This window comes from Chinchilla lanigera, unplaced genomic scaffold, assembly GCF_000276665.1.
Source record: "Chinchilla lanigera isolate Chin_1 unplaced genomic scaffold, ChiLan1.0 scaffold00023, whole genome shotgun sequence".
NCBI classification, from domain to species: domain Eukaryota; kingdom Metazoa; phylum Chordata; class Mammalia; order Rodentia; family Chinchillidae; genus Chinchilla; species Chinchilla lanigera.
In genome coordinates this window covers 17,339,489-17,348,835 of record NW_004955424.1, presented here as the reverse complement: position 1 = coordinate 17,348,835, position 9,347 = coordinate 17,339,489, and positions in this window count along the sequence as shown.

Below are 9,347 nucleotides of genomic sequence, written 5' to 3'. Positions count from 1 at the left end.
GTGTTTGGTTTAGTCTTGCTTATTTTCATTAAAAAATAAATGCCTATGTTCTAAAACGTTAAACTGTACTGAAAGGCTCATAACAAAACCATTTTCCTACTCCCTGTTTGATGATTTCAGAGTCATCATAGTTCTACAAGCCATATCTTTGGACATTTACCTAAATGTGTACATTCAAATAACATGTGTACTTTGTTATATTTAGATACATCCATTTGGGGCATTAATTCATTATTTCCTATTATGCAGGTGACCATTTTTCTCTCTCATCCACCCATCACCTCTGCTTTTCCTTCTCCGTCATTCCAGTCCAGTTGTACTTATTTTTAGATTAAATCAATATTTGCTTCAGTATATGTAAACACTGTAGCAGCACGGTGTGTGATGATCACATTTCCTGTCTTATATTTCCACTGAGGTTAATTTTTACCCTCTTTTTTATTGAGGTACAGTTTATATATCATGACATACACCCATCATAGGTGTACAACTCAGTGAATTTTTGTAAATTTATTGAGCCATGTAACTCTCACCACAAGCTAGTTTTGGAACCTTTCCATCAACCCCCACAGTTCCCTGGTGCCTGTTCAGCCGACCTCTGCTTCCACATCGCCCTAGGCAACTATTCATCTGTTTTCTATCTCTATAAATGTATCCTTTCTGGAAACTTCATATAAATGGAATCATGCAATATATAGTCTTTTGTGTCTGGCTTCTTTCATTTAGCATAATATTTTGAAATTCATTGCATTACACTATGTATCTGTAGTCTGTTCCTTTTTATTGATGAATACTATTCTATTTTACAGATATACAACACTTTATTAATCCATTCATTAGTTGATGGATATTTGGATTGTTTCCACACTTTGCCTACTATAAGTATGGCTGCTATGAACATATGTGTACAGTGTTTATGTGGGCTTACGTTTTCATTTCCTTTGGGTAGATAATTAGCCATAGATTTTTCTGAGTTACATTGGTAAGTCCATGTTCAACTTTTTAAGAAACTGCTAACTTCTTTCCCAAGGCAGGTGTATCATTTTGCGTTCACCCACACAATGTGTGAGCATTCCAGTTACTCCATATTTATATCCTAATACTGTCAGTCTTTTCCCTTAAAGCAATTTTTCATGGTTCATTTTCTGCTGTAACAGTACAATAGACTGAATAACTTTGAAACAATATAGTTTCATTTGGCTTGTCCAAAAGCTTGAGGCCAATATCTAATGAGGGCTTTCTTTCTACATTGTAACGTGGAGGAAGGCAAACAAGCTTCCTGAAACAAGAAGAAAAGAGGCCACATTCACTTTTCATAGCCAGCCTACCCTGTGAAAACTAACCTCTGGTAGTAATTAACAATATTAATCCACTCCCCAGGGCGAGGCCTCATGACCTACTCACTTCTCAAATGCCTCACTTCCCAGAGCTCTCACAATGGCAGCTAAACTTCAGCATGAGTTTTGATGAGGACACTCAAAGCATAGCACAATTTTAGTGGGTATCGTCTCAATTCAGATCTACCTAATTATTTTGAGCATCGTTTTATGGACTCATTAGATACAATATTAATACAATATTTTTATGAAATGTACACACAAGTCTGTCACCCATTATATTTGTTTTTATTGCTGCCATAACAAATTATTAAAATTTGACTGCTTAAAAGACTACAAATTTGTTATCGCAAAGACTCTGTAGGTCAGAAGTCCCAGTGTCTCTCACTTAGGGTTTCATAAAACTAAAATTAAGGAATCAACAGGACTACGTTCCTTTACTAGGGGTCCTAGGAAAAAAATCTTCTTTCAAGCCAAGCTGTTGGCTAAATTCAGCTCTTTGGGGTTATAGAACTGACATCTCTGTTTCCTAGCCACTTCCATTCAGGGACCACTCTTTCTTTCCAATGGCTACCAGAATCTTTCTCTTGCTTCCTATGGGTCCCCCTCTATCACAAGGGAGTTAATAGCCTCTCACACTTCCAATCTCTCTTTTCGAAACAAAGAAAAATGCTTTCTACCTTTCTAGCTAGCTCCTCTCCAATCTAGCACAACTCTGTCTCTAGTGTAATTACGTTGGGGTCACCCTGCTAATCTAGGATTATATCCCTCACCTTAAAGTCCATTAACTTTAGTTAAGTCAGCAAAAATCTCCTGTGTTATATCTCACGTATATAACACAGTCACAGATTCCAAAGATGAAGGCATGGACATTCAAGGGAGGGGGACAATTTCTGCCTGGCTAAAACAACATTTAAATTGTATTGTCCTTGTATTGAGCCATAAAAGTGCTTTATATATTCTAAATACAAGGCCTTTGGCAAATCTATGAGGAGTCTGAAAATCTTTGAATGGATAGAAGGTAAACATTTTATGGTTTTGGTGCCACACAGAAGCTGCATATTCTTTTTTACTTTTTAACAATCCTTTAAAACTATAAAAACCACCTTTAGCTCACAAGCTTTACTAACAAAGATCATAGGCCAAACAGGACCTGCAGCCCTTAGTTTGCCAACTCCTGAGACATATGATTTGCAAATATTGCCTCCAACATGATGGCTTGTCCTTTCTATTTTCTTACTAGTGCTTCAGAAGAATATGGTGAAGAGACTTTCATGACCCTGCTTCCTGGTATTGGTGGTTTGGTATAATCCCTCTCCTTGCATGTGCTGAAAACTGTGACTTGCTCCTAACCAAGGGATGAAACAAAGGTGGTTCTAGGTATGTATATGATTACATAAAAGCCTAGCATGATTTGCTGTGGCCATTTTTCTAGTAGGCTCCCAACCCCTTTCCCTCGTTGGCTTTGAGGAACCAAGATGCCAGGAATCCTGCAGCCCCCAGGCACTAAAAGTTGCCAACAACCCCAAGAATAAGGAGATGAATCTTCCCTATTTGAGCCTCAGGTGATATCATAGCCCTGCAAAGACCCCCTAACCAGAGGATCTAACTGAGCTATGCTCTAATTTCAGATTCACACAAAGTAGGCTACAAAAGTATGTCTTATTTTAAGCTACTGATTTTGTGATGATTGGTTGTATAACTTGGAAAAATCACAGAAATAGCAACTCGATTTGGTTAAGTCTATTCTATTGCTTTTTTTGTTTTGTTTTGGTATCCCTTCAAATAATTCTTTGCCTAATCCATGGTCACAAGAATTTTCTGCAGTGTTTTGTTCTAGATGTTTTACAGATTTATTCCTACATTTAGACATGTCAACTGTTTTGAGTTACTCTGTGTGTGATATGAGAGAAACGTAAAAGCTCATGTTTTAACAGATTGAGATATAATTGCCTCAGAATCACTTGTTGACAAAATTCTCCTTTCTCCCACTGAACTTCCTTGGTACCTTTGCTGAAAAATCAATTGAAAATAAACAAAAAGATTATGCATTCCCAATTCAATTTCATTGATCCATATGTTCATACAGAAATACTCTACTCTCCTGATTACTCTCAATTTATAGTAAGTTTTTAGTTATTTCCAGTCCTTCATATTAATTGCTTTCAAAGTTGTATTAGCTAGCATAGGTTCTTCATGCCTCCATATCATTTTAGAAACAGTGGATCACTTTCTACAGAAAAAATAATCTGCAGGCATTTTCATAGAGATTATGTTGAATCCCTAAAGAAATGTTACCATAATGGTGAGTTCTTCTGTCTTAATACATAAAATGTCTTTCCATTTATAAATCTCTCTCAGCCATGTTTTGTAGTTTTTTGTGAATAAAACTTGCATTGCTTTTTTTTTTTTTCTTTTTTAGTGTTGCCTTACCATTGATTGAACCCTTTGCACATGCTAGCCAAGTGCTCCACCACTGAGGAACATTCTCAGTCCTTTTTCTTCTTTTTCCTTTTGAAGCAGGATCTCACCAAGTGGTCCAGGATGGCCTCAAACTTAAATTTCTCTTGCCTCAGCCTCTTGGGGGTTGTTTGGCAGCTTCTTTAGATTTCCTAGGAGCTCCTATGTTCAGGTTTATGTTGCCATTGAAAAAGATGGCCTTGTTTCTTTGAAATCTATTTGCCTTCAATCTCTTTGTCTTAGCTTATTGTACTGGCAAATTTCTAATACAGTGTGAAATGAATAGATGAGAGTAGAGATCTTTGCTTTGTTCTTCACCTCAGGGACAAAACAGTAAGTCTTGCAGAATTATGTATCATGTTAGTTGTAGGGCTTTGTGAATGCTCTTTATCACATAGGAAAATGTCCTGGTACTCCAAATTAGTTTAGAGTTTTTATTATTTATGGGTACTGGCCTTTTCTAAAAGGTTTTCTGTTTTTCTTGAGTTGTTCTTACAGTTTTTATTCTTTGTTCAGCAATATACTATATTACATTGCTTTATTATCAGATACTATAATAACCTTGCTTTCAGGGATAAATCCTGGTTGGTCATGGTACATTCTTTATATGTTGATAGATTTCATTAGCCAAGTTTTTAGGAATTTTATATCCATATTTAAGAGAAATATTAATTTGTAGCTTTCTTTTCTTTTTTTTTTTTTTAAGATGACTTCATAAGACTTTGGTATCAGGAAAATATCAGCTTCATAGCATGAGGTAAAACCCCCTCGCATGCAGTTTCCTCTCTTTCCAGGAGAATTTTAAAGGATTTGTTACTTCTTACCTAAATGTATGATAAAATTCACTAGTGAAGTTGTCTGGGCCTGGGTTTTTCTTTGTGGATTTTAAATAACTAATTCAATTTCCTTGTGTATTCATTCATTCAGATTTTCTATTTTTTCCTATATTTCAGTCGTTTGTGTTTTCCTCATAAACCATGTTTCATCTAAATTTTTAGATATGCTGGCTGACATAAATTTATAATATTTCCTCACAATTTAATTATTGAGGGTTGGTAGTGATAGCTCCCGTTTTATTCTTGAATTTGCTAATTTGCTTTGCCTTTTTTTTTTTTCCCTTGGTCAGACTAGATTGGGGCAACATTTAGTGGTCAGTTCAAGACTGGCCAGATATCTTACTTGAGCCAGTGAGATTTATAGCTACTGATAAATCGATTTGTGGGAGGGAGCACATTTAAATTGTAGGCACTTTGAATCTTTGACCTTGCAGTCTTTCTGTTCTGCTCTGACAGGACTTTTGTGTACAGTATACATCCATGCCTTCCCATTCAGCCAGTGATTGGTGAAAACCTTAGGTGGCCCTTCTCTCCTGATCCTCTCATTCTGAAGAAACTACTGGGTAATTTCTAGTTAGTTCACAATTGGGCCACTCTCCCTGACCAAGACTATAACCTCTGGATTATAACCAGGATTCTTTTTCCAAATAAGATGGCCAGTACTGCTAATAACACTGCTAGGTATGGCTTTTTTTCTTTCTTTGAGACAGGGTCTCGCTATGCAGTTGAGGCTGGCCTTGAGCTTACTTTGTAGCCCAGGCTGGCCTGGAACTCACAATGATCCTTCTGCCTCAGCCTCCGGAGGGCTGGGATTACAGGTGTGTGCCACCACACCCAGCCTTGTCCTTCACTTCAAATCAAATCATCCACTGAGGCAGTGAGCTGCTGATTTTATAGTTAGTCCTATAAGCTAGAGACAGACAGAAATACCATTCTGTTACTGAATGTCCCCTGGGGCTTCTTTCCAGGTTCTTGGTGTCCTGAACACAGAATTGGACAAGATGCAGAGAAAAGGCAGTGAAAATGTGCATTCCTTAAAGACAGAAAAATATTATGCTCTACAGAGTAAAAGCCTGCCTGAGTGAGAGGTTCACTGCACCCTGAGTTTAAGGGAAATGGGCCTTTTGTATTCAAAATTTCTTGGCTTACCTCTCTTTCATGTAAATAGGGCATTGGGAAAATCCTATCAAACACTCACTTGGAATCAAGTCATATATAAAGTTCTTAAAAACTCTTCTGACTTCCTATTACACATAAATGAAGGATCAAAAATGGTGTCTTTTGATTGGTTGTGCTACATGCAAATGAATGATTGAAAAGAGCATCTTCTGATTGGTCCTGTGAACAACACCAGGATCAAAGGAAGGACTGAAAACTAGCAAGTTTCTGATTGGTCCAAAATAGCACCTTTCTGATTGGTTCTGTGTACAGCGATGATGGTATCTCCCTATTAGGCTCATCTCCCCCTCCTCAGGAGTGTTCCTCGCCATATTGCCATTGTTAATGCCAGATGACCACAGGACTGGATGGCAAAAGCCCCTGGGGTACTGACACTGAGTTCCACAGTTCCTACTGAAGTTCAGTGATTTTTTTAAGAAATCAATACATGCTTTCAATTGACTGCTGGCCTTTTATTTCCAGAGCTGTGAAAGGATGGCAATTATTTTATTTTTATTTCTCAAAAATTTGTCAAGTTTCATACTTTTTCAGTAAGAGAGGACTTGCCAGTCTCTTCATTTCTGCACAATTGTAAATCCTCGCTCAGGCCGCCTGGCAACCCATATACTTATGTGCTTTCATTTATTTAATTTTTTTCTGATATCTGTTACTAATTTTCCATATACTTGCCATAGTCAGATTAACATTTCAACAAAAATAAATCTCTGCATCAGGTTTTTCTGTAGTCTTTCCTCTTATTTTAATTATACCACTTGTATCTTTTGTATTTTAAAGATAAAAGAATGAAAATATATTAACAAACACACATATATTTACAAAATAGCACATACCACTTGTATCTGAAGCCATCATTATTTAGTTATCCTGAGGATCTCTTTTGCCAGTGTCCTGACTTATATTATATATCTCTGGAATTCAATATTTTCTCTTTCCTAGTTTATTTCCTTATTTTGGTTGAGTACAATTTACACTTGCCCATTTTTTTCTCTTTCACATAGTGCTGCTGCAGAGATTGGTGCTGGCCATCTTCAACATGCCTGCTTCTTGTCAACATGCTCTGATCTACGCTTCTCTGAGACCGTTATTTTGCAGGTAGAATGTTTTTATTTTGTTTTTCTAAAGGGAAATTTTTAATTTGAGCTAAAAGCCCAAATTGCCAGAGAAAATTGAGCAAAGAGAACAAAATTTTTAAAATTAGACTTGCATTGTTTTGGGAAAGGTAGGTGGCTTCTTCTGTCTTAAGATGGGCTCAAAGTCAAAAGTAAATGCATCCCATTCTCCTTTAGAAACTAGAGGATTGTAAGGTTGACAGAACTCTCTACCCTAACAATACACCAGTACTTAGCTTTGCCTGAAAGGGAGTCATTATGCAAAAACTAAAATTTTACCACAGTTGTATTAGTTTGAACATATAAGCCTTGTCTAGAAGTATTCCCCAAATTTGCGTCTCAAATCCAAACAAAAGAAGACCCTCACAATTATGAAGACCATGGTAGAGCCAGATGCCTTGAAAGTTATGAGAAAAACAGTGTCTTGGCAAACAGGATAAAACTAAGATAGTGCCTCTAGTGAATTATTTTATCTACGCTAGTCTATTGGTCTTCTAATGTTTTCAAGTAGGCTATTTATGAGTCTACAATTATTCTATTTATATGTGACATGTAATTTGATCCTGACATCTCTCTGTGTGCTCAAGTTCCTGGTTTTCATTCAGTATATTCACACTAACAGTAGCCAAGAAGAATTCCTACTTTCTTGAGCACTTTTCGAACATTCTGAAATGCTGCCAGGACATTTGAAATGGGGGTGCGGGAAAGTTTATTTGCTAAAGAAAAGTTCAATGGAACAAAAAATCTTGGTACCTAAGGTGTAGATGGAGTGTCTGCAATGATTAGCCATGTTTATTTTTGCTTCTAGGGTGAAGATGGAAATTCAACACAATATTGAGGCTTGTTATGCTCGCCACTGGATTACACTGGCTTCAAGGGGCTGTCTACATGATATATAAAGATTGCCTTCTGCAAGGAAAGTCACTTTATGAAAGCCAGGGATACAGTTATCCCCTTTTCAAGAGATTTTGTCCAAAACTGAATGCAGAATATAAGGTTCTCAATTACGGTAGACAAAAGTTCATTAAACTGCAGACAAGTCATAAAATGCTTCTTTTTGAAGGCTGAACAGATGTCTTGCTCATGATGAAATGTTTATTTGCTTGTACTTACATTTTTACAACAAAGAACACTCTCAGAAACAGTTTGTTCTATTTTTGTTTTTAAGATAACATCTCACCACGTTGTCCAGGCTTGACTTCATCTGTAATCCTCCTGCTTCAGCCTTCCAAGTAAAGGAGATCACTGATGTGCCACAACAGGAACTTGTTTTTCCCCCCTTGGCTCACTTGGAAAATAACTGGGTCCATATAAATAAAATAAATCTTTCCTTTTAAGACAAAAGTCAGTCTTACAGTGATAAGTTTTAGGCAACCTGAAAACTCAATAGCGCCTTGACCCGTAAATATTTAAAAAGTGGTGCACCCAACAGCAAGATGGACAATAAAGGAAGTGATGGCCTGGCCAGCCTCCATGGCTAAGTCAACTTATTTCATCTTGTTCAATTTCATAATACTGTACACTTCCTCATTACAATGCTTTTCATTATTTTACTTTTACATTTCTCAATATCTTTTTACTAAAACAGCTTTATTGAAGTATCAACTAATAGACAAGATGTACATATTTAATGCACACAATTTAATGAGTCTGGACATATGCACACACGTATAAAATATCACCACTACTCAAGATAATTGATACATAAATCACTTACAAAAGTTTGTGACCCTTTGAGAGTTTTGACTTTTGAGGTATTTTGGGGGGGTTATGGTTAGAACACTTAATGTAAATATACCCTCTCAACAAATTTTAAATATGCAGTACAATATTGTTGAATGGGCACTGAGCCATACAAATAATTCATTTTATATAACTGAAATTTTATATCAATTGAACATCCTCCTATTTCCTTCCCACCATGACCTCTTATAACCATTGCTGTATCTGCGTATGACTAATTTAATGACTTCATAGGTATAATCATGTAGTAGTTGTCCTTCTGTGACTGATTGATTTCACTTAAACTAATGTCCTCCTGGTTCATCCATGTTGTTTACAATGTCAGGATTTTTATCATTTTTAAGGCTGAATAATATTCCACTATATGTATACATCGCAGTTCCTTTATCCATTCAACTGTTAGTAGATATTTGAATCATTTTTATATCTCTACCATTGTAAATAATGCTGTAATGAGCATAGGGATGCATATTTCTTCAAGATCATGATCTTATTTACTTGTAATATACACCCAGAAGTGTGATTGCTAGACGATATGGAAGTTCTGTTTTTTACATTTTGAAAAACTTCTGTTTTCTATAGAGGCTGTACAAATTTATATCTCCACCAACAATGCAGCACATCCTTGCCAACATTTATTATCTTTTTTATATTGTTTTGTTTTTGTTTATTGTAATAGTCAC